This window comes from Notechis scutatus, chromosome 7 (assembly GCF_049901735.1).
Source record: "Notechis scutatus isolate UNSWTSFEM ecotype Mainland chromosome 7, rNotScu1.2, whole genome shotgun sequence".
Lineage (NCBI taxonomy): Eukaryota > Metazoa > Chordata > Lepidosauria > Squamata > Elapidae > Notechis > Notechis scutatus.
This window is the reverse complement of record NC_142015.1, coordinates 16,438,538-16,465,695: the sequence shown is the minus strand read 5'-3', so window position 1 is coordinate 16,465,695 and position 27,158 is coordinate 16,438,538. Positions and strand designations below refer to the sequence as shown.

Sequence of the window (27,158 nt, the reverse complement as noted above, 5' to 3'; positions counted from 1 at the left end):
GCATCAGTTTCCATCTGCATGGAATTTTGATAGCCAGTTGTTCTTATATTAGGCTGTTTGCTTGTGATCTTTTCACACCAGTTCCAGTATAGTCCTCCCACAAAAGCCTAGTTATTTGACCTTTCCAATAAGGCTGGCTAATCAAAGCTTTTCTTCTGCTTGTGTCAGGACCTGGCTTGAACAGCAAAAAAATTCCTAGGAAAAGACATGTTTCAGGACATTCTTTGGTTTTGATTCTGCATTCTGAGAACTACATCCAAGTTCCTGACTGTGTTTCAATCTTAAGAGATTGTTCCAATACCTCAGGAGCTGCCACAGACAAAAGGGGATCAACCTACTCTCCAAAGCATCTGAAGGCAGAACAAGAAGCAATGGATGGAAACTGATCGAGGAGAGAACCAATATGGAACTAAAGAGAACTTTCCTGTCAATGAAAACAGATTGCCTTTAGAAGTTGTGGGTACTCCATCACTGGAGAATCAACAGCCATTTGTCTGAAATGGTATAGACTCACAGGGGCCTCCAACCTTGGCAACTTGGCAACTTTAAGACTTGTGGACTTCAACTCCCAGAGTTCCTCAGCCAGCAAAGTCTTCAAGTTGCCAAGGTTGGAGACCCCTGGATAGAGTCTCCTGCTTGAGCAAGGAGTTGGACTAGTAGACCTCCAAGGTCTCTTCCAACTCTGTCATTCTGTTATTTGTTGTTTGATTCCTGCTTTTTTCACACTATATCAGCGGATTGGTTTCCAGATTTCTACTGTGTGGTGGCCTCAATGTGATTGCCACCTGCAGGTGATCATGTTATGGAATCAGGGCAGGCTCTGAAGTGGTGTTGTACTCTTTAGAAGCAGATCCTGTTGTAAAATCAAGTGACATCTCAAATTTATGTTGCAGACAAAACCTAATCAATCTCTTCCAATGCATGTGTGCTTCCTTCTCTGCCAAATTTCCTCTAAGGGACAGATAATGCCATCTCCTGATGGGTGGTAGAATGAAAAGGTTGGGATAGATCGTTGAAGGATTTAACATACTCCTTAATTGCATGAGCCAGGAGGAGGAACACACCCCGGGGCTCAAAAGGAAAAGGAAGATCTAGTTAAGCAGAATAGATTGAATCTGAGTGACTTAATATCAGCTACATCTGACAAATTATAGTAGCAATGACAGCTTTACAGTTTTGTCAACAGAAGGCTCCACCTCATTCCAACTGTCTAGGAAGCATGGATGGGGTTTTCTGGCACAGTGGACAAGTTCTGGCTGTAAAAGATAAACTGAAGCTGATGCATTGTGAGACTTCAAGAATATTGGATCACCACAAAGTGTTTATTTGTTTATTTAATAGATTTATATGGCCGTCCACCTTAACTCTGGGTACTGAGTGGCTCACAACAACATTGAAACCAATAATTATAAAACAACCATTAAAACAGTAAAATAAACAAAATCAAAAGCTCTGTCTCTTTCTGCCAGGACCTTGATAGTTGTTCATATAATTTTCATTTCATATAACTAAGAATTATTTATGGTCATACCATATCTCTTCTATAAATCAACAGGGACCAAAGCCGCTCATCAGGTGTTCCAAGAACATGTCATAACAGGAGCTTCTGCAAAAGTTTCTAAGAGACAATCACTTTGAAACAACTATTTCAATTGACTTTTACATGAATGAAATCTAAATTCAGTCATCTACATGGAATGAAAACTATATTTTTGAGTATGGGAGCATTGGACGAGCAAGCAATTCTTTCAAGGGGATGCATAAATCAATATTGCATGGAATGGAAGCCTCGTAAGGAAATTCACCTGTGGACATCGACCTGCCAGATTTACAGGGCTGGGCAACCCAAGCTTGGCTCAGCATCCTTCATCCAGACTAGAGTCTTTTGGTCCATCTTCTTTAGTCCTGGTTAATACCTTTCTTTTCATCGTGTTGATTTAGAACACCAAAGTGTAACTTTCTGAAATGGAATACCACTGACTTGAGATCTGAACATGTGGATTTCTTAAAATCCCACTTGCTTTTTATCAGACACTTGAGAAGATTATTCCACTTGCTTTCCTCCAGCTGGGCACAGCTGTTTCCTGAACAGAATCCACCCCCCTTACATTGTTTGTTTTTAACAGAGGGCTGCTGAGGGCTCTTTCCATTTTAGCTCCCATGGACTTTGCTTGATCCATCTTTTGTGAAATCTAAACCTTGTGTTAGCCTCAAATTTCAATCCTACTGCTAAAGTCTTCAAGGCTTATTGGGCCGGACTGGAATTCCATTGTAATCATATCTTTTGCCTTCATCTGTGGGCAGGATGAATAAATGCTGGGAACTCTGGAACTGTTGAAAATACTGCAATCAACAAGTATCAAGCAGAGATCCAGTAAGACAATAGCCATATTTGTCTAGGGATCTTGGATATAGTATTCTGAATTTACCAAACTATTGAAATCCTTGCCCAAAAGGAAAAAAAAAACTGAATAAAACTTTCCTAAAATATTTTTAATCCTGCTGTTCAATTTCTTCATTTACTACATACGAAGATCACTTGTTAATTTTTATAATAATATTTTGAGAAATTTAGGATTATGGCTCTTTATGCATGCTAATGGACTTCATTTTTTAAACTAAGTCATAGTTTAATTATGATTTCTAGAATAAGCCTTAGTACTACTGTCTGAACACATTGAACTATGGCTGGTTTATAGAATAGAATAGAATTCTTTATTGGCCAAGTGTGGTTGGACACACAAGGAATTTGTCTTGGTGCAAATGCTCTCAGTATACATAAAAGAAAAGATACATTCGTCAAAAGTCAAGAATCACAACACTTAATAATAGTCATAGGGTACAAATAAGCAATAAAATCACTCTAGGAAACAGTCAATATAAATCCTAAGGATACAAGTGACAAAGTTACAGTCATACAGTCACAAGTGGGAGGGGATGGGTGATAAGGAGCGATGAGGTTAATAGTAATAGTAGTGCAGACTTTGTAAATAGTTGAGGGAATTATTTGTTTAGCAGAGTGATGGCGTTTGGGGAAAAACTGTCCTTGTGTTTAGTTGTTCTGGTGTTCAATGCTCCATAGCGTTGTTTTGAGAGTAGGAGTTGAAAGCGTTATGAAGCGGAATCCAACATTTAAACATTTAAACAATGTGCAGACTCTATTACAGATATTAAATAATTATTTGTTGATTGAGTAACTATGCTTAAAAACTCTGTGATTGGGTCCATATTTTGTGTAAAGCTGAAAACATGCAAACTCACATTCTAGCACCTACAACATCTTGCCTAAGGATATCATATGTCAGTGCCCCCCAACCTTTTTTGTGCCACGGCCTGGTACCAGCATCACAAAATGATCCGCGCCCGGCACCGCATCAGCACGTATGACAAGGCAAGGCGAGCGAGCGACCGGCCAGCTAGCCGTCCCCGCTTCTCCCGCCACCTTCAACTCCTCCTTTGTACCTTTTTGTGCTTTTTGTGCTTTTTAATCTCCGCCATCGGGACGGCTCTTCGTTGAAGCTGCCCCCCTTCGATGAAACTAAGGTGCGAGGATTCCTTCAGGACCCAAACGCCGCTTTCCAACCGGAAAGCTCACCCGGAAGCACTTTCTCATCGAAACAAGATGGCAGCACCCAGCAAACCGGTGGCCCGGTAGAAAATGATCCACGGACCAGTACCAGTCCGGGGCCCGGTGGTTGGGGACCCCTGTCATATGTGGACTGCAAAACTCCAGGCAATAATTAGATGGCAGAAAAGAGTAATGTTTTGTGTTTCTCTTTGCTGCCATCTAGTGGGAATCCATGTTTTGTTGCATCTCAGATATGAAATGCCGAAGCGTATGTGGGATGTTTTATCTGTCCTCCTTCTAAATTCGCTTGTTAAGCCAAATGGATATAATGGCCTGTCACAATAGTCTAGAAAATATGTCACAATAGTCTAGAAAATAGATCAAAGCAGGGAAACAGTAGCTGGGTTCACCCCACAAACTACTGAAACCCTCTTTCATTATGGGTTAGTGAGTTATATAAATCTAGACAGAGTAGTTTGCAAACTAAATTCATGGTTTAATGTATTATGGAAACCCAGCTAACTGTGATAAATTCACCAAATCACTGTTAAACACACCATGACTTAATGCATTGTGTGAAGCAGGTATATACACATACACACCCTCTTTATATGTGCTCTGTATTCAGAACTAATTATGTACAACAGTGTTTTTCAACCTTGGTAACTTTAAGATGCGTGGACTTCAACTCCCAATATTCTGGGAGTTGAAGTCCACACATCTTATATTGCCAAGGGTGAGAAACACTGATGTACAACATTTAAATGATTCTAAGACAACTTGGTTAGCCAGATTTCTTCAGAGATCACCATACTGGTGATTTCTGAAAATCTCCTTAAAAGTCTAATGTAAGTATAGGTTAGCCGGGTTCAGAAAATGGTTCTGTATTCCTTCAAAAACAAGTTAAACTTTCCAAACTCCTTACATGGAGGCAAGCCCTTTCACTGTAATTTGGCAGGAGACTTGCATTTTTAACATGAATTTGAGGGCTATTTTATCTTCTCTGTTCTCCTCTGATTTATACATGAAGTTTTATCTAAGCCACTGGATCTCTCCCCTGTTTGCATGATTTATTTTAACTTCTGTGGATCAGCAAATAAGTGCATTTCACATTCAGCCCTGCCAAGCAAGTTTCCCTCCCAATGTATTAACCTTCCTCCCCACAAAAAAGTTTATATATATATATATATATATGTATGTATGTATGTATGTATGTATGTATGTATGTATGTATGTATGTATGTATGTATGGTGTTCGGCTTGGTTCGGGTATTTTCCACTGGGAAAATACCCGAACCAAGCCGAACACCATACATGTAAGTACCCCAAAAACTTAAGAAAAATATATATATATATATATATATATATATATATATATATATATATATATATATATATATATATATATATATATATATATATATATATGGATCTTTGTTATTCGGGTTTTCTCCGCGTAAGATTCAAAGTATCTAGGCAACGTTTGCGAGGTCCCACTCGCCATCTTCAGGCTGGTGCTTGGCTTAGTGCCAGTGCTTGCATGGCACTGCGAGCCTCAGAAAGCCAGATACTTTGAATCTTATGGGAAAACCCAATAACAAAGATCCACATACAAATACCCGAGAACCTCAGAAATATATATATATATATATATATATATATATATATATATATATATATATATATATATATATATATATATATATATATATGGATCTTTGGTTATTCGGGTTCTCCCGCGTAAGATTCAAAGTATCTAGGCAACGTTTCGGCGAGGTCCCACTCGCCATCTTCAGGCTGGTGCTTTCGGCTTAGTGCCAGTGCAAGCAGTGTGTGACCGGAGCTGCCATCTCTCTATATACAAGTGGTGGGGGATGGTGTGCTGGGCTGGTTGGCTGTGCTGCAGCCTCTTGATTGGTTGATGGAGTTGATGTTGGTATAATGGGCTGTGTAATGGCCTTTTGTTGTGGAGATATCCTGGATCTTGTGCTGTCATCTCCTGGGTCGTTAGCCTCTTGTGTTTTAACGGCTTGGGTAATGGGTTGTGTGATGGGCTTGTGAGTTCTTTTGTTGTGGTATCCTGGGTCTTGCGTTGTAATCTCCTGGGTCGTTTGTGTTTTGATCTCTTTTCCATTAGCCTCCTGTGTAGTAACAGCTTGGGTAATGGGTTGTGTGATGACCTTGTGAGATTTATTGCTGTGGTATCCTTGGTCTTGTGCTGTGATATCCTGGGTCATTTGCTGTGTTGTGACTTCTTGAGTTCTTGAGGTGTAATTTCTTGAGTTTTCTGATGTGATGTCCTGAGCAGGTGGCTGTGATGTAGCATTTTGGGTTTTTAATATGGCTTTGAGTTTGGGGTCTGGGTCTGTGTTCGTTTGGCTTCGAGTTCGTGGTCGTGCCACATCTTCATGGTGGGGTCAGTTCGCTTCATGTATGGTTCAGAGGAGTTTGAAGTGGGTAGTGATGCAGCTGCAGTGCGGCTTCTGGTCTGTGGTCGTGTCTCATCTTCTGTGTGGGTGTGAGTCTGATTTTTACGTGGAAGTGTGGTGGTGGCATCTTGTGTGGCCCTCATGGGTGTGGGTCTGGTGTCATTTATCATGTTGGGTACTCGTCTGTTCATGAGGGCGGGTTTCCAAATGGCTGGTAAGCGGGAGGTGTCATCTCTTTTATTCATGTTGTGTGGGCGTTTTTCTATCTCTATGGCTTCTCTGATTATTCTGCTGCTGTGGTGTTCAGTTTTGGCGATAGTTCTGGTATTTTTAAGGTCAATCTCATGTCCTGTGGCTTTGAGGTGTTGGACCAGGGAAGAGGTTGGTTCTTCTTTTTTGATTGAGTTCTTATGTTCTTCAACGCGTGCACTTATTCTTCTGTTAGTTTGTCCAATGTATGTGGTGAGGCAGGCAGTGCAGGGGATTTCATATACTCCTTGGTTTTCTAACTCGATTTTGTCTTTAGGGTTTCTTAGGATGGTGGATATTTTTCTGTTTGTGCAGAATGCTGTTTTAATGTTGTGTTTTTGGAGGATCTTGCTGATTTTGTCTGTAGTGCCTTTTATGAATAAAAGAGATGACACCTCCCGCTTACCAGCCATTTGGAAACCCGCCCTCATGAACAGACGAGTACCCAACATGATAAATGACACCAGACCCACACCCATGAGGGCCACACAAGATGCCACCACCACACTTCCACGTAAAAATCAGACTCACACCCACACAGAAGATGAGACACGACCACAGACCAGAAGCCGCACTGCAGCTGCATCACTACCCACTTCAAACTCCTCTGAACCATACATGAAGCGAACTGACCCCCACCATGAAGATGTGGCACGCACCACTCGAACTCAAGCCAAACGAACACAGACCCAGACCCCAAACTCAAAGCCATATTAAAAACCCAAAATGCTACATCACAGCCACCTGCTCAGGACATCACATCAGAAAACTCAAGAAATTACACCTCAAGAACTCAAGAAGTCACAACACAGCAAATGACCCAGGATATCACAGCACAAGACCAAGGATACCACAGCAATAAATCTCACAAGGTCATCACACAACCCATTACCCAAGCTGTTACTACACAGGAGGCTAATGGAAAAGAGATCAAAACACAAACGACCCAGGAGATTACAACGCAAGACCCAGGATACCACAACAAAAGAACTCACAAGCCCATCACACAACCCATTACCCAAGCCGTTAAAACACAAGAGGCTAACGACCCAGGAGATGACAGCACAAGATCCAGGATATCTCCACAACAAAAGGCCATTACACAGCCCATTATACCAACATCAACTCCATCAACCAATCAAGAGGCTGCAGCACAGCCAACCAGCCCAGCACACCATCCCCCACCACTTGTATATAGAGAGAGATGGCAGCTCCGGTCACACACTGCTTGCACTGGCACTAAGCCGAAAGCACCAGCCTGAAGATGGCGAGTGGGACCTCGCCAAACGCTGCCTAGATACTTTGAATCTTACGCGGGAGAGAACCCGAATAACCAAAGATCCACATACAAATACCATGAGAACCTCAGAAAACATATATATATATATATATATATTTCTTAAGTTTTCAGCGGTACTTACATGTATGGTATTCAGCTTTGTTCGGGTATTTTCCCACGTCATTATAGTCGTAGCAACGTTTCGGCAGAATCTCATCTGCCATCATCAGGCTTCTATATTGTGTTCGTCTGCGAGTCAGACTTTCACAGCCATTTCCATTTTAAATTTGGTGCTAGCCTATTGCTGTGCCAGAATGGTTTTTTCTTCATCCTGATTGGTTGGGAGTCTTGGTCTGTGTTTATTGGTCTTGGAGTTTGCTGTGTTATGCTTGATTGGTGTTTCTAATATCTTCTGTCTGTTTTGTAGCTTTTTTTTTTTTTTGTCTTGATTGGCTGACAACATTGTGTTTCCTGTATTGGAGGCTTTTAGTGCAGCTTGGCTCCGAGTAAATGGATGGCTATCATTTATTAGGAAGCTAGGTTTCATCTGGGTGCCTGGTTGGGGTGTGTTTGAGCTGGAAGTATCAGGGGGAGGGTCTGTTTGTGCCCAGGTGTTTGCCTGGCTTGTGGTGTGGAGATTCCACATGAAAGCCACAGGAGAGACCAATAGAAGAATAAGTACCCGCCTGGATGAACACAAAAATGCAGTAAAAAAGCTGGAACATACTTCCTCACTAGTCCAACACATGAAAGCCACAGGTCATACCATCGACTTCAATGGCACCAAAACCCTAGCCACTATAGAAAACCCCAGCTACAGAATTATCAGAGAAGCCATAGAGATTGAAAAAAGACCTGAAAGCATGAATAGAAGAGACGACTCCACCAGACTGTCAATTATTTGGAAGCCTGCACTCACAAACAAAAAAATCTCCACACCACAAGCCAGGCAAACACCTGGGCACAAACAGATTCCCCCCGATACCTCCAGCTCAAACACACTCCTACCAGGCACCCAGATGAAACCTAGCTTCCTAATAAATGATAGCCATCCGTTTACTCGGAGCCAAGTCACACTAAACGCCTCCAATACAGGAAACACAATGTTGCCAGCCAATCAAGACAAAAAAAGAGCTAACCACTGTGGCTCACAAATGATTGCAAGTCAAGGAGTACCTGTATTCATTTATGAAAAGAAGGACTGGGGTGATATGATATCTAAGGGGCTGCCCCAAAGAAGAGGGAGTCAAGCTATTCTCCAAAGCACCTGAAGGCAGGACAAGAAACAATGAATGGAAACTAATTAAGGAAAGAAACAACCTAGAACTATAAAGAAATTTCCTGACAGTAAGAACAATTAATCAGTGGAACAGCTTACCTGGAAGATGTGGGAGCTCCATCACTGGAGGCTTGTAAGAAGAGATCAGACAGCCATTTGTCTGAAATGATATAGGATTTCCTGCTTGAGCAAGGGGTTGGACTAGAAGACCTCCAAGGTCCCTTCCAATTTTGTTATTCTGTTATTTATTCACATTGCCCTCTCTGGTTCATAGGGTGCCATCCTCAGTCAAATCCAAGGCTGTCTAGTCTTAAAATATGTTAGTCTCATTGTGTCAATCTCAATGGGTCGAATCTTTCTTTGGATACAACATCTCAATAGCTTTGAAAAGAGGGCTTCTATTGAATTCACTTATTTCTTCCTGAAAATGAAAACTGGTAAACATTTAGCATAGCTCTAAGAATTAAATATTTCTTTCTACAGTAGATTGAGAAATCTCATCACAATGACTTGTCTTATCTGTATTGTGCCATGTGTTGTCGCTAGTTTCAACAACTTGGCATTTGTAATTAGTACCATCTTTTACTGGGGTTAATTATACTTAGAGAGAATGATCCAACTTTTGTGGTTCAGCAGTTTCGGCTGCTATATTTTAACAATTTTATGATCCTTGAAGAGAGATCTTCAGAGGGCATCTGTTCCTAATAACTCTCTATTCATATTTATTCATATTTATTTTATTTAGCACCATAATTAAATGCACATATACACATATACAAACACACACATGCACACACTTTTTAAAAAAATGATGGCTATCTAGAGAGGCAGATGAGAAATCTGGGGGAATATTCAATTGTTAAGAATATTTCACTGGTTCAGAAGAAATTTCTTCCCAGATAAATAAATGCAGAGAATTAAAAAAAAAATTAGAGAACAGTACTGCAAGTTAGCTGTCACAGACTATCAAAAGTTAGCTGCTACAGAACGATAATCAGTCTGGATGTCAAATGTTAGATGCTTATGTAAATAATTTATTTAATCATCACTGAATAACAACATAATATTTTAAAGTTGTTCAGTGGCGTTTTGGTGCATTTGGCCTCTGCCTCTCATTTGATGCTGTCTAGATGTCTTTGATTTCCATCATCCCCAGGCAACATGCCATCCAGCATATTGGGAAAATGCTAAATTGGAAAGGCTAGATTAGAGGTGTACTCACATTAGCCTGTGGATTGCAACCTATCAAACCAGGGGATGATAAGAAACTATAAGACAGCCAATGATATGGTTTAAAAGACAAGGCACATAAACCAAGAGTCAGCAAACAGAAGCAAGGAATAAGGGATAGGGAAAGATAAAAGACCAAGCAAGGATACAAACACAACATTGAAGTTCTTCTCAACTTCACTGAAGTTGGAGTCCTAGTGGACAATCACTTAAATAAGAGCCACTGCTGGCTGCAACTACCAAAAAAAAGCCAACACAGTTCTAGGGTGCATAAACAGAGGGATAGAATCAAGATCACATGAAGTGTTAATACCACTTTATAATGCCTTGGAATATGGCATCCAGTTTTGGTCACCACAATGTAAAAAAGATGTTGAGACTCTAGAAAGAGTGCAGAAAAGAGCAACAAAGATGATTAAGGGACTGGAGGCTAAAACATATAAAGAACGGTTGCTGGAATTGGGTATTTCTAGTTTGATGAAAAGAAGGACTAGGAGAGACATGATAACAGTGTTCCAATATCTCAGAGGCTGCCACCAAGAAGAGGGAATCAAACTATCCTCCAGAGCACTTGAAGGCAGGACAAGAAGCAATGGGTGGAAACTAATCAAGGAGAGAAGCAACTTAGAACTAAGCAGAAATTTCCTAACAGTGAAAACAATTAATCAGTGGAACAACTTGCCTACCGAAGTTGTGAAAGCTCCAACACTGGAAGTTTTTAAGAAGAGATTGGACAACCATTTGAAGAGCTTCTAGAGCGAGAATAGCATAGAATAACAGAGTTGGAAGGGACCCTGGAGGTCTTCTAGTCCAACCCCCTGCTTAGGCAGGAAAGCCTATGCCATTTCAGACAAACTGACATCCATATCTGATCTGACTTTCTCCAACTCAGCTCCTTTTAAATATGTGAACTTCAGCTCTTAGTACTTTGTACCAACATGGCCACTATTGAAAGTTGTCCACAAGTTTGAGGAACTGTTTAGGGTCCTCCCTGGCCAAGAGGATCTCATGGTTCATCCTGGTGAGCAGGTTGAATCTTCAGCCAGAGAGTCATTGGCACATAGGGAAAGAAGCTAAATACAGATACTGTGCTGAACAAGAGCCAAGAAGATCCATTGTGTGGACTTCAACTCCCAGAATTCTGGCTGAAGAATTCTGGGAGTTGAAGTCCACAAGTCTTAAAGTTGCCAAGTTTGGAGACCTCTGCAATAGAGGAATAATAAAATACAAGCAGTCCTCATTTAACAATGGCAATTGGGACTGGAATATCCATAACTAAATGATGCAGTCTTCCTGACCACTTGATTTCACAGTTGTGAAATCTCAATAATCTCTGGATCCTTTCATTGCTCGTATATATTGTGGCAGCATCTTTTCCAACTGTATCCCCATTGTGCTTTCCTTCATTTGATCAACAGCCCATAAGTGAAATGATTATAAATCATCCTTAACAGAACTAATGTTAGAGTAGCTGTTGTGAATCAATAAAAGTGAATAACCTAAATGCAAATTAGGGGTTGAAAACCTGCACACTTGATTGGTCCTTATACAACAACTTGGGATTGGGCCAGAACCAGTCCCTGATTGGCCACTTTTGGGACTGTTCTTATTGGTTAGTAGTTTGAACTTGTTGCACATTTTCATTGGTTAATAGGGCAGCAGCTAACCCTATAAAAGGGTTACTGCTGCCCATAGCATTGCTCTGTTATGTTCTATCACTTTATTAAAGAGTTGAAGTCACTGGTCAGATGTCTGGTCTCCGTTATTCTCCATACTTAACAGTAGCATCTCCCCATTCTTCCACCACCATCCAAGGACAACCACAACATGTATAAATTGTGCCACCTGAGGTTACTGAGCTGACTGGAGTGACTTAAAACATAAAGACAGGATAGCAATGGCAAAGGAGGAAGCATATCTCACATCTGGTATAACATGTGCCGACTTAAGCACAGTCCTTCAATTCAACAATTCAACAGACCCTCGGTTATACCTCTGCTATAGTAGTGCCTCCCTTGCCCTGGGCCCCACAATTCAAAGGCAGTAGCTATTTACTCACACATCCTTGAGACCTTCATTCGCTTCTCGGCCAGGACCATTACTGACGTCATTAGGGTACCAAGTTCCAGAAGAATATTTATAGGGCAATTACAATGATCTCTTCCCAATGACTTTTACTTTTACTGGTGGTACGCACATTTTGCTGGTGATAAGCACATATGTATCAGGTTACCCAAATGAATTCTTTAAAATGAAGCTCCCCTCAGAAAAAAAGAAATCTACGGGTTGAATGGACCCTTGTCTACACAGGGCTTGAAACCCACATTGCTGGAAAGATCCCTATAGTAACACCTAATCTGCAAAACAGGCTGCCTTACTTTTCTTGTTTCATCTCCCAGATCTAAAGCCCTGCCAGATGTCTGGCTGATAGAAAACAGATTGTGCTTTCTTACTGGTAAGACCAGTAAAAGCTGTGTAGTCTTCTCAATGCGCAGTTGATTGCATTGCTTAGTTGACCACCAAAACAAAATCAAAGGCAGGGACAGATCCCTAATGTCCAAGAACTGAGGCTTCTGAGCCATGACTTTCAATCAGAACAGAGTGGAAAGGGACCTTGGAGGTCTTCTAGTCCAACTCCCTGCTTAGGCAGGAAACCCTATACCATTTCAAATAAATGGTTATCCAATCTCTTCTTAAGTCCATTCCTGAGATAGATCCTTCATAATGATGAGAGAGAGGAGGAGAGACAGAAAGAGAAAGAGAAAGAGAGACAGAGACAGAGACAAAGAGACAGAAACAGAGAGAGCAGAGATTGCACCTTTTTGAAGTTATGCCCAGACAGGTGAGCCAATATGGAACCAGAGTGACAACACACTGTTCAGCTCAAAGTATCTCTGTGTGGCTACTTAGTACTTTTACATTAAGCCAGTTAAAGGCACCAGGCTAGAAAGCAGGAAAGCATGAGTTCTTCTAGTGGATGGAATGGAATGGAATGGAATGGAATGGAATGGAATGGAATAGAATAGAATAGAATAGAATAGAATAGAATAGAATAGAATAGAATAGAATAGAATAGAATAGAATAGAATAGAATAGAATAGAATAGAATTCTTTATTGGCTAAGTGTGATTGGACACACAAGGAATTGTCTTGGTGCAAATACTCTCAGTGTACATAAAAGAGAAGATACATTCATCAAGAGTTAAGAATCATAAGGTACGACACTTAATGATAGTAATAAGGTACAATAAGCAATCGAATCATACTAGGAAACGGTCAGTATAAATCGTAAGGATACAAGCAACAAGGTTACAGTCATACAGTCACAAGTGGGAGAGGATGGGTGATAAGGAGTGATGAGAAGGTTAATAGTAAAAGTAGTGCAGACTTTGTAAATAGTTGAACAATGTTGAGGGATTTGTTTAGCAGAGTGATGGCATTTGGGAAAAATGTTCTTGTGTCTAGTTGTTCAGTAGCTAGCAAGGTGAGCTTACACCAGTCAATCTCAGTCCAATCCACCTCACAGGGTTGTTGGGAAATAGTTAGGAAGAAGAAATGTTGATAGGTTTACCACCTTGAGTTATTTGTAAAAATAATAAAGGTGGGCTACAAATAAATACTACATATACTTTATGTCCTTAAGACCCTTAGAAACTCAATATACGTTCTACCACACTGCCGCTACTCTAGAGAAAGTGTAGCTGGTATTTTCCCCCCTCCTTCAATTTATTGTTCCTTTTAGGGTTTTTAAACTATCTGGGATTTTAAATTTCCGTTGATGATTCCTCCATGTCCCATTCCTACTTCTGGGAACGGCAGTCTGGGATATATTTCACCAGAGTCTGGGAAGGTTATCAGGCAAACAGATGCATTTTAATCTCATGTGCCAGGAGGTACCTGGGTCATTTGTAAACTGACAGCCCTGGGAGGAGGGTAAATTTCAGTCGGGAAGAGCCAGAACATTCTTGGCTAAAGTTTGTAGCTCCATGATGGAAATATTGGAAGTTCCGTTTAATGCAGACCATCTGGGAGACTCATTGGGGCTGCAAAAAAAAAAAGGGGGGTGGGGAAGTATCTGAAGCAATCCTGGCTGGATTGGTGGATTTATGAATGTGGAAGATTGTATATAGATGAAATCTATTCAGAAATTTGATATCATATTGCTGTCATTGCTTGTATGGCACACCTGTTCACTTTCTCTGTGTTAACACTTTTGTAATACTACAAGCAGCATCTAGGAAAGAGCCAACAGCAGCATTTATCCATAACTAGCAGGATTGCAACAGTTAATTTATGATGGTCACAAGGACCTATTGGTTAGCACCAGTGACATCATGCTTTCCCTTACATACATGGCTTTTAATTTTTTTCTCAAGTGCAGTAAGTAATACAGCCATCCATAGAGATGCATATGAATGTTTTCACTAAAAAGTTTAATGCAAAGATAACCACTTTCAAATAGTGCACTTCCAGTGGGTTAATCTTTTTTTGTTCATATTTATCCTTTGGGATGTTCCATTTTTCAAGGCTTTTATTTTGTTTGTCCCCCAAAAGGAAAATTGGTTGGATATAGCTTGAGAGCTCATCTAACAGTTTGAGATCCAGGCCTTAATCTCTCAACACAGAGACAGACCTAACTACCATTTCTTTTTTGGAACTTGATATTCTAGACCAAGCCAAATCCAAAAATGCTAGGAAATTCCTGGAAGCTTGGAATCTGAGCAAATCAGTCATCAGCAGATGCATAGAGTTAAACCCCATTGGCATATCATTTAAAAGAAAATTTCAAGGAAGGAAACAAACAATCCAGATTTATTTTCAGCAACTAGGACAATGTTGTTGGAGAAGACTCTGAGAGTACCATGGATGGCGAAGAAGAAGAAGTAGAAGTAGAAGTAGAAGTTAAAGAAGAAGAAGAAGAAGAAGAAGAAGAAGAAGAAGAAGAAGAAGAAGAAGAAGAAGAAGAAGAAGAAGAAGAAGAAGAAGAAGAAGAAGAAGAAGAGGAGGAGGAGGAGGAGGGAGGAGGAGGAGGAGGAGGAGGAGGAGGAGGAGGAGGAGGAGGAGGAGGAGAAGAAGAAGAAGAAGAAGAAGAAGAAGAAGAAGAAGAAGAAGAAGAAGAAGAAGAAGAAGAAGAAGAAGAAGAAGGAAAAGAAGAGGAGGAGGAGAGGAGGAGGAGGAGGAGGAGGGAGGAGGAGGAGAGGAGGAGGAGGAGGAGGAGGAAGAAGAAGAAGAAGAAGAAGAAGAAGAAGAAGAAGAAGAAGAAGAAGAAGAAGAAGAAGAAGAAGAAGAAAGGAAAAGAAGAGGAGGAGGAGGAAGAGGAAGAGGAGGAGGAGAAAACCAAGTTGGCTGTGCCTCATGGAGGCACAAATAACCAAGCTCAAATTGTCCTACTTTGGCCATATTATGTGAAGACCTAGCTCTCTGAAGAAAGCTGTAATGCTGGGAAATGTAGAAAGAACAAGAAGGACATGACTATCAGCAGCAAATAACAGTTCATTCACCAGAGTTCCTTCTTGTGAGATGCCTAGGGAGATTCTTAGTCATCCAGGTAGTCATGATTATCCGGAAGGTGCTTTTTCAAGAAGCAACTGGATTTCTTTACTTTTTTTCCCCTTGAAGATGTTTTCTCATCCAAGACGCTTCTTCAGTTCAACTGAAGAAGCGTCTTGGATGAAAAGTGAAACGTCTTCAAGGAAGAACAAAGAAATCCAGTTGCCTTTTGAAAAAACACCTTTGGGATTCTCATGAGATGGGCAGCTATATAAATTTGATTAATAAATAAATAATAATTATAGTGGCGATGAGTGAACAACAGACCTGAAAGATTGGGTTTATTCTGACCCAAACCCTTGTCCAATAAAACAAACATGAACCAAAGGGAACAGAAACCTTTTAATGATTCTTACGAATCCCTGGTTAAAAGGCTGCTGCAAACTAATTAACTTTGATAAGCACAGAGGCTGCCAGAAATAACAGGTAAGGTTACCTAGAAATATTTTACAACACAAGAGTCTTCAAATACCAACTAAGATACTGCAATGTCCACAAGGCTCAAGTTTCAAAACGTCTTTGCTTCCTGCAAAGAACATCTGATTCACAACTGGCTTTTATCTTCTTGAAGGAGGGGCCATTACCTTGCAGCCTTACTCCTGAGTTGCCTGTGCTGCTGCAGCTGCTCTTTCTTATGAACAACCCTGCGCACAAGCGCACTTGGCACAGGCTCCTCGGGAACCTCCTCATTGCTGCTGCCAGCCCCCACAATCTCTGAAGGCAGCAGTCTACTCCCTAATGGTCCTGGCCCCTCATCTGAGTCCTCGCTCTCCTCAGCCGTCTGAACCTGCTACCGGTTAACCACAACAGGGTTAGCGACAAATCTTTCTAGAGAATCAACAGTTACATGATGGCATATAATTAGTCCCCCATTCATTTTTCTCGCCATGTACTTGTATACATCCGAAGTAGATTCTGTTGTTTCTCTGTGTCATATAATATATGTGGGTATATGCATAATTTTGTATTCATTTATTTTGTCTTGTTTATGTAGTATATATTGGAGGTGCTGACTTTTTGAGAGCTGTATACAATGTAATTTTGTTTTATTGTATGCCGATTAGTGTACATTCAAAGTAACAATAAAATTATTCTTTCTTTCTGCCTGCCTGCCTGCCTGCCTATCCATCCATCTATCCATCTATCCATCTATCCATCCATCCCCTTTCTTTCAAAACAAGCATTTAACCCATGTTTTCAAAAAGCCATATATGACCTGAGAAGTGCTTTGGAAACACTGATGAGGTATTATGCAAGCAGATGCCTCTGTGGAAGACGGGGTTGATGTTTTCCACACTGTACGGCAAATTGGCATGGGGGCAGTTCCTAGAAAGTGGGAAGCATGTGCAAAGGAGCTGAAAGTGGCCAACACATTGTCTATGAGGCATGTCAGGTCTTCTCCAGTGCCAAAATTTGCATTGGGCAAAGAGAAAAAAACATTACTTGGAACTTGGAACAGCTAAGCATGACTTCAGCTGTGGGCTGGTGATGAAGTCATGTAGATGTGGCATTAAAAACAAACAGTTATTAAGACATTTTCATGCTGAACATAGAACATCATCAGAGTTGGAAGAGATCTTGGAGGTCTTCAAGTCTAACCTCTTGCTTAAGCAGGAGACCCTATATCATTTCAAAGAAGAGGCAGTTCAGTCTCTTTTTAAAAGCCTCCAGTGATGAAGCCCCCACAACTTCTGGAGGCAACTTCTGTTCCACTGATGGATTGTCCTCACTGTCAGGAAATTCGTCCTTAGTTCTAGGTTGCTTCTTTCCTTGGTTAGTTTCCATCCGTTGCTTCTTGTCTTGCTTTTTGATGCTTTGGGAAATAAGTTGACCCTTTCTTGTTTGTGGCAGCCCTTCAGATATTGATTGTCAATATCATCCCTAGTCTTCTTTTCATTCCCAATTTCTGCAACTATTCTTCATATATTGTAGCTTCCATCCCTTTAATCATCTTTGTTGCTCTTCTCACACTCTTTTCAGAGTCTCAACATCTCTTTTGTATCATGGGGACCAAAACTAGATGCAACATTTCAAGTGTAGTATTACCAAACTCTTATAAAGTGGTACTAACACTACAGGTGATGTTGATTCTATCCCTCTGTTAATGTTGTTGGCGGAGTATCACAATAACCCCCAGTCACAGGAATCATTCCACTGCAAAGACCAGGCCAATTTCACAACCTGGTATGGTTGTTGATGACACAGAGCTTTCCAATTTCACACAAGCAGACAAAAGAAGTGTGAGAAGGATGTACAACTCCACTCATTCCCTCAGCAGTTGCAAACCTTATGCCCTGATTTTTTTTTTTTTAAAGGCATAAAATTGCTAGAGCGAAATTTACCCCTAAAATAAGCACAAAGATCCTACATCCCATACAGGAGGAAATGTTCTCCCCAACTTTCTTTTCCTTTGGATTTAAAAAAAACAAGCAACCTGAAGGTCTCACTTCTCCAGAAGGTTCAATCAGAACCGAACACATGTACATCCACTACAGAGTTGGTATTCAGCAGGTTCTGACCAGTTCTGGAGAACTGGTAGCGGAAATTTTGAGTAGTTCGGAGAACTGGCAAATACCACCTCTGACTGGCCCCCGCCAACCCCATCTATTCTCTGCCTCCCGAGTCCCAGCTGATCAGCTGAGTCTTCTTTGGTTGCCCTGCACAGGAGAACGGAGCTGGAAAGCAGGTTAATAGAGTGGGGTGGGAATGGGATTTTGCAGTATCCTTCCCCTGCCAAGCCTGCCAAGCCATGCCACGCCATGCCCACCAAGCCACACCCACAGAACTGGTAGTAAAAAACTTTGAATCCCACCACTGATCCACTGTATAGATGATAATAAGAACTGTGGTGATGCAGTCGTTAAAATGCAGTACTGCGGGCTATTTCTGCTGACTGCCGGCTGCCTGCAATTTGGCAGTTCGAATCTCACCAGGCTCAGGGTTGATGCAGCCTTCCATCCTTCCGAGGTGGGTAAAATGAGGAGCCAGATTGTCGGGGGCAATATTGATGACTCTGTAAACCGCTTTGAGAGGGCTGGAAAGCACTGCAAAGTGGTATATTAAGTCTAAGTGCTTTTGCTATAAGTCAGTAGTTCTCAACCCGTGTGTCGCGACCCCTTTGGGGGTCGAACGACCCTTTCACAGGGGTTGCCTAAGACCATCGGAAAACACATATTTTTGATGGTCTTAGGAACTGAGCCATCATTTTATGGTTGGGGGACACCACAACATGAGGAACTGTATTAAAGGGTCGCGGCATTAGGAAGGTTGAAAACCGCTGCTATAAGTCAATAATAGAATCACAGAGCTGGAAGGGACCAACCCCCTCCTGCTCAAGCAGGAGACCCCATACAATTTGAGACAAGTGGCTGTCCAGTCTCTTCTTAAAAACTTCCAGTGACGAAGCACCCACAACTTCTAGAGGCCAGCTGTTCCACTGGTTAATTGTTCTCACCCTTAGGAAGTTACTCCTTCATTTCAGGCTGCTTTTCTCCTTGATTTGTTATCATTTTTCCATGATTAGCTTGAAGGAGAATAAGCGCCCTGATACGCAAAGCAAAACAATGTTTTCTCCACCCTCCAACAAAAAAGGATCCCAGCTGAAACTTGGGAAAGCTCAGGGAAAGCCCCCCCTGCGCCTTTCTTATAAGCACTTCACTGACTCACCTCCCCTCCCCACTGGGTTTGATGAAGGCTGACATCCATCCTGAGAGGCAGGGAAAGCAAAACCAACCCTTAACTAAATAACTCCCTGAAATGGAGAGGTTGGCCCTTGTCCACCACGCCTCAGCCTGCCTGCTAATCTGTTATGTCTTTTTTGGTAATTTAGCACATTAGGACTGTCCTGGTTATGCTCTGTTTATTTTTTCTGATCCTCACAAAAACCATATTATAGCTGTAGGCCATGGGTAGGAGGACTGAATGAGAGAGAGAGAGATGCCTTGTGCTTAATACTTTTAAGTGGGCTGGGGGGGAGACTAAGGGAAGGCACCATGATTGTGTTTTTGGCCCCACATCTGCTGTACAGCTGTTAAAATTAATGTCCCCATTTAATGAAATAGTGGTTGATGTTGCAGCCCCAGGCTCTGGTATTTTAAAAGATTTGTGAAATCATTTTTCCTTTTTTCCCCCCCAAGAACCTCTCCCCACAACCTGTCTGAAGTTCTCCAGTCCTCCTCCTTTCCTCCTTCTATGTTTCCATCATCATTACTCTGTGGTCTGGTTTATAGCAGATGCTGAATCATCCTGGGCTACAGTTGGACTTTGGTCTAGTGCCATACATGAACTTAGCTGCTGCAGCTTATAACTGTGGCTTATGGTGTGGGCATGAAGAACCATGCCAGCATCCTCCTTGTGGCCTCTAGAATTAGTAGAGCCCCCAAATTAGTCTCCTCCTTTTGACTTTGGGGGAGGGTTTGGAGGGAGGGCTTAAGGGACAAAATCTAATGCGTGCAAAGTGCTTTAGGCCTCTTAGATTCCTGAAGATTTCACAATTTTTGGTCCCATGCATTTTAGATGATACCTTTGGATGTGTCACCCAAATTTTCAATTTCAAATTGATGGAAGTTGCATTGTCTTTGCTTTGCTTGGGAATCAGTGCAAGCAGATGTACGTTATTCAGTAAGCATGTTTTGTCTTAAGAAAGGTTTTTGTTTACTTTTATCCCACCTTTATTATTTTTATAAACAATCCAAGTTGGCTAACATGCACAATACTTCTTCCTCTTATGTTTTCCCACAACAATAATGTTGCGAAGTGGGTTGAGCTGAGAAAGAATGACAAGCCCAAAATTACCGAGTCAGCTTCCATGCCTAAAGCAGGACTAAAACTCACTGTCTCCTAAATTCTAGCCTGGTGCCTTCACTAATAGACCAAAGTGGCCCTATGTTGTGTGATGTGTGAACCCAGCTTAAAAGTCCTAGATGTGTTAATTTTCTGCATGCAGGGATGATTACAAATCAACACATTGTGAAGTTGTTGACTATTTTTTTCTTTTTGCTTCTGCTTTTTTCCCCTTTCAAAATGCTCTATTAAAAAAAAGGAAAAGAAAATAATGAATACCCTTCAAATAAAACTCTTGACTGGGGTTCCCTTGCCAAGAAAATATTGCCTACATTCCGTGTTGCAATCAAGCCTCCATACACTCAGACATCCTTCTTCCCATTTTCAGCATTCAACAGTGACTTATGGAATGGGGAAGTGTGTTTACATTAAAGATTAATGTCAAATAAACAGGAAAGTTAATCTGCTTCCCTAATGCTGTTTTCTTCCCATCCTGCCCATTCTTGTCCCCTTTGGCGTGTTCTGATCAGACAGGAGGGAAAAACACTTGTCAGATTGTGGACCCTTCTTCTCTCCATGCTTCAGTTTCCAAGTAGGTCTTGAAGACGAGTGGAAGAACTAGGCTTTTCATGATTTCTCTTTCAAGAAGAAAGAGTAAAAATAAAAAACAGATTGTCCTTGACTGACGGCTTTAACTGAGCCTGCAAGTTCTGGTCGCCATGTGACTGCACCCGATTTTACAATCTTTTCTGTGGCAGTCATTAAGCAAATTGGCAGTCATTAAATGAAGCCATTGCTTGTTATAGGATGTTTTTTTAACCCTGAAACAGAAAATAAATGCCAGTTTCCAGCAAAAGTGTTGTAAATCATGGTCACATGACTGCAGGATCCCCTTTTCAGGGTCCACTTTAACTTGGAATGGTTTTAAGTGACCAGTTCTAAGTCAACGAGTATCTGCAATAGAGAAGACCTTTTGGGAGAAAGCATATTGATTCAGAAGACCAATATTTCATCACATCCTACCACTGGTTCCTCTCTTTCACAACACAGATAATGGAAGGCCCATATTGTTAATGATAGTGATGAAAGGGTTGTTTTTTTTAGCCCTTATGTATAGTTTTTTTTAAAAAAAACAAACTGAAAAATCAACCCTACCAATATTCTCTTTTTGAAAAGCCAAAACAAGTTGGAATTTCATGAGAAAAAGTTCTGAAGCTTTCTTCTACCTTCTGTGGAGGCCAGTGGCTTTTTTCATCATAGCAATAGCAATGGCACTTAGATACCACACCACAGTACTTTACAACGCTCCCTGAGCAGTTTGCAAATGTCAGCATAATGCCCCCAACAATATGGGTCCTTATTTTATTAACCTCGGAAGGATGGAAGACTGAGTCGATTTTGAGCCAGTCAGGATCGAACTGCTTGCAGTTGTCAGAATAGCCTGTAATACTGTACTCTAACCATTGTGGCAACATGGCTCTGGATAGTTTGTTTATTTGTTTATCAAATTTGTATGTCACCCAACTCACAACAATTCTGGGCAGCTCACAACAACTAAAACAAGAGAAATGAACAACAAGTGAAAAATAACAGATGGTAAGAACAGCAAATCACAGAGGAATGAACCAGAAAGGCTTCACTCTCCCTCCCCAAAGGGCTCAACATTTCGTAACACCCTCATGGTACTTTCTGTACAACAATCTGGAAAGATTAAAATGGTGCTTCAGAGTGGTTCAGAGTTCATGGTGGAACTGAAGGAAACTTAAGATGATGGATCCTAGATTAAAACAAAGCAAACACTATCAATGCTCCTCCACTGCACAGACGTCTGTTTATCACTAATGTTGGTGATGCTTAGCTTTTTTTCAATGGTATGAAGTAAGAAAGGTTACATCCCATTCTCAGCATAGTAATAAACAGGCCATGTTTCCTATTCAAAGATCAGAAATAATGCATAGCCCTGGTGGCGCAATGGTTAGAATGCAGCATTTCAGGCTAACTCTGCCCACAGCCCTAGAGTTTGATCCTGATGGGGCTCAAGGTTGCCTCAGCCTGTCATCCTTCTGAGGTTGGTAAAATGAGGACCCAGATTGTTGGGGGCAATGTGTAAACTGCTTAGAGGGTGCTGTAAAGCAATATGAAGTGGTGTATAAGTCTAAGTGCTATTGCTCATGAGCTCTTGAACCACAATGGTATCCTGCCATTGAGTACTCCAAACATGTCATATATTTATCTAGAAGACAAGATGAGAATTACCTTAAATTGCCATAATAGCCCCGGAGGTGCAGTGGTTAAAGTGCAGTATTGCAGGTTAACCCTGCTGACAGCCAGAAGTTCAATTCTGCCCAGCTTAAGGTTGATTCAGCCTTCCATTCTTCCAAGGTTGGTAAAATAAGAACTCATATTGTTGGGGGCAATATGCTGACTTTGTAAACCACTCAGAGACTGCTATAAAGCACTATGGGGCGGTATATGAGTAAGCGCTATTGCTATTGCTATAGCCAACATCACTAGAGACATTTCAAGATGGTTTAAAGGTAGCAACAGGGAACACAAACCAGTTCATATGTTTAGGGTTACAGCTCCCCTTCCCTGTGAATATGGATCATCCCAGTTGTGCTCTATGGGAATATTAATCCCAAACATGTAGCAAACTGTATTTCTCTACCCATGCTTTTAAGGGTCAACAGTCCAAGGAGAATTTCTGGCTGTGGGTCACAGTTGAACTCTAACAGGATTATTGTTTTCACATGGCGTTTGCACCCCACTTTCCTCTTCCCTGTCCCAGAGATCTGCTTCGTGGTTGCTTGAATTAGAAAGTGAAAAATGTCATCTGGCAAGCTTGTAACAAATGGAATTCTGAGTCACTCCATCATTCTGTCTTTGGGAGTTAATGTTCTCCCTTGGAAGAGAAAACACACTTTGAGATGTTGTCTGTCTTGGCTGGGCTGCCAAACTAAATGCAGCTCTGCGCTGAATAGTTATTCCTTTCTTTCTCTGGAGAGACTTCTGTCAGTTCGAGAAGGCTGGAGGCTTTCCTCTCCCGCATCCCTTCCAAATCTCTCTCTCTCTTTTTTTTTGCAAGGGAGGAGGGGAGAGAGGTGGCTGGACTCTCTTGCCCTTATTATTCCAGGGCTAATACTTTCAGCCTGTGTTTATTCAAAGAGAACAGCGAGTCACCTCCCTTGCGGACTATCTCGCACATCCTCACGTGGGCACAAGGGGAGGAGGCAGCCATCACGGGTGTGCACAAACTGCATGCCATGGCAGTGAGGACGGAGGGAAGGGGTGTTTGTTTTAGAAGTGTTGCTAGACTAGACGGAGGATGGGCGAGATTGGCGGGTGAGCAGCTTGTGAACAGGCCAAGTGCTGGGTTTGTTTGCTTAGCTGAGTGGATAGTTAGGGAGTGGGAGGGAAAGAGTTAGGGAGAGCAGTGCAGACCTGACAAGAAAACTCTCTCAATCAGGACTAAAATAAACCCACAGAAAGGAAACAATGGCTTCTGGATGAGCAGCACACTTTTCAGAAGAGATTTCAATCGAGTAGAGAGATGCAAGAGAAATTTCATTTCCTTTGCAACTAAGCACAGTCCTGTCCATTTTTTTTTCCTCAGCAAAGCACAAACTAAAGCTTGGTTGCCTTTTTATATTCACCTCTTTCTGGAGGTTGCTAGAACACTGATGAGTTCAGCAAAAGCAATGACATTGTGAGAAAGAAAGGCACAGAAACGTAACCCTTCATGCAAATAACAGAATAACAGAGTTGGAAGAGACCTTGGAGGTCTTTCAGTCCAACTTCCTGCTCAAGCCAGAAACCCTCTACCATTTCAGACAAACGGTTGTCCGATCTCTTCTTAAAAACTTCTAGTGTTGGAGCATCCACAACTCCTGGAGGCAATTCATTCCACTGATTGATTGTTCATGAGGCACAGAAGTCATACTGGGGAAGCTACCTACAGAGGAATGCACATCAGACCCAACTGAATATCATAATGCAAGGTCTGGAGGGGCTGTGACCAAAAATGCATGGCCATTTTTCTGCAAACATTTTTTTAATGCTCAGCACAGGAATGGGTCAAAGCAGGAAATGAAGAACTGAGAGGAGCCCAAACCAATTTTCACCACTATAAGAAATTGAAAGAAATTCATGTTAGTAAATTGGCTCACCTCTAGATGAGAACACAGAATCCCTCCATAGTTTCATAGGTGAAATCAGGAACAACCTTCTGATATATCCAAATAACATCTTAATTTGCATACTGACAGCTTTGCTACTCAGGTCAATGGCCCTCTTTGTCCCAGCTGTTCCTTATGGGACCTTCTATGTCCCAGCCAGGGAATTAATCCTGATGCGGATAGAGCTGGTAGTTTAGCCAGAATTCAACTTGGGAGTGAAATCCAAAGCCCATTAATCAAGATGAGATGATTTGTCAATGGCAGGAAGCCTTAGCATAGATGTACAGACTACTTCTTGTTGTAGCATTCTCTCTTTCTGGGCATATTTTTATTTCAATAATGCTTTTGGAAACAGAATCATATATGTTCTTCAAGTGCCCTAATTCAAAGAGTGGATTTATATAAACTCAGTTTTGGCATTGTGTAATGTGTAAACTTTGATACTATAGCTTACAAACCAACTTTTGTAACTTAGCATGGCGTGCAAACCCAACCATCTTAAATATAATACTAGTTGTTCAAGTTCTGATTATTGATCATTCATTGTAATGGGAGAACATGTTCTTCTTCTTCTCTTGGGAACTTGTTTTTAATATCAAAACACCCTTGCTGAGATACCCAAGTTACAGGTTGTACATTTAACACACAGTGGAACCCTATCTGTTCATAGTGATGATGTTCAACAGTTCCTTTTTCATGTTTTAAGCTTCATCTCAATTGTATTCTTGCTCTCATTGATTTGGTATGATTCAACGCTCATTTTCCTCTGCTGGTTCACATTTTGGCAAGGATGTAGCCTACATTACTCTGTTTTTACAGATCAAAGAACAGGAAAGGCCAGGTAGTCCTGCTAAATTCTGGGACATTGGCTGCAAGTTTAATAGGAAGGTAAGTTTATTTCTTCCCTTCTGTTCTAAACAGACTTAAATAAACATCTTTTCTTTCTAGTATGGGAATTATTTCGAAGGGTGCTTTGGACTTCATGAAAAGCAGCTAGAGACCAGTTGTTCTGCTGATTTTAACCAACAAGAGAGAGAAAGCTTGGATTCTCAGAAACAGGGCTTTCTACCTGTCCAATCACAAGTGCAATCATTTACCAATGAAGTTAAGTACAAGCAAGAATCAGAACAAAACCCAGAAGTGGGCAACAGGGTATCAGAATGACATGCAGGAGTTCCCACATGAATAGAATAGAATTCTTTATTGGCCAAGTGTGGTTGGACACACAAGGAATTTGTCTTGGTGCAAATACTCCCAGTATACATAAAAGAAAAGATACGTTCGTCAAGAGTCAAGAATCATAAGGTACGACACTTGGAAACATTTTAATTAGTTAATGTTTTATAAAATATAAGTGAAGAGGGGGGGGGAATTAACTATGGAAAGCTTATAATTGTTCCCATAGAAGTATGATATTTAATTGAAAAGTAATGTTAAAGTTGTTAAGACTTTAATGAATATTAATATTAATGATAGAATTGAATTGGAATGGAATGTTGTTTTAATTATATATATTTATAATTTTTTTCATTTTTTAAGAATACAGTGTGTATTTTAAGAATGTACCAAGCAGAATCCGAATGGAAGTTATGTATTATATTGAATGTTACAACTTTAGGGAAAAGATATAAAGGCGTCATACTCCAATCAGTAACTACAGGAGAAATTTTGTTAATGAGAAAAGATAATATATAATTGAAACAGGACAGACAAAAAATATAAATACAATGATTTGAATTGAGATGAGATAATTAAAATAAAATTGAGAAAATTAAAAGAGGGGAGAAGCTATGTAGAAAATGTAAAATAGTAATAAAATATGGAATAGAATATAAAAATGAGCATGAACCAGAATTTGTGTCTGTATGAAGAAATGTAACCCGGGATTGTGCTGCTTTCAAAAAAGATGTTTTATTTGTATTTTTTTTCTCTTTGTGAAAACTCAAATAAAATTTACAAAAAAAAAAAAGAATCATAAGGTACGACACTTAATGATAGTCATAGGGTACAATAAGCTATCAAATAATACTAGAAAACAGTCAATATAAATCTTAAGGATACAAGCGACAAAGTTACAGTCATACAGTCACAAGCGGCAGGGGATTGAAAATGCAATGACTTTTGCTTCATTTCATATTGTAGGATTTCATTTATATATTATTTTTTGTTCTTGCAAGCACTCCAGGTCCCACTTTCTACAGCCCAAGTAATCTATGGTCCTCAGCTACCAAAAGATTGACCCATTGCTGGAAAAGGGGATTCATCACAGTTTATTCTCTCCAGGATCATCTTTGTAGATCTAATTCTGAGCTGAGATATACTTTTGCTTATTACGGATCCTACCGTCAATATTCCAGTGGGGAATGGACTCTGGAAGCGAAGGTAATAACACAGTAGGAAGTCCGGCGTGCATAAAAGCTAAGGAGGATTCCTATGCAGGTGGTCCTCGACTTACAATCAAATTGAGCCCAAAATTTCTGTTAAGTGAGACATTCACTAAGTGAATTTTGCCCTATTTTACGACCTTATTTTTGCCACAGTTTGTTGAGTGAATCAATGCAATTGATAAGTTAGTAACCTGGTTGTTAAGTGAGTCTGGATGCCCCGTTGACTTTGC

General features: G+C 40.8%; 1 long non-coding RNA gene across 1 annotated transcript; it reads right to left on the bottom strand.

Moving 5' to 3' along the window:
* Positions 1-330: 330 nt before the first annotated feature.
* LOC148130039 (uncharacterized) lies at positions 331-24,689 on the bottom strand. Its single transcript, XR_015750323.1, has 3 exons — positions 24,533-24,689; positions 8,904-8,964; positions 331-1,071 (listed from the first exon to the last, which is right to left on the bottom strand). It is a non-coding gene; the product is annotated as an uncharacterized LOC148130039 (long non-coding RNA).
* Positions 24,690-27,158: the final 2,469 nt, after the last annotated feature.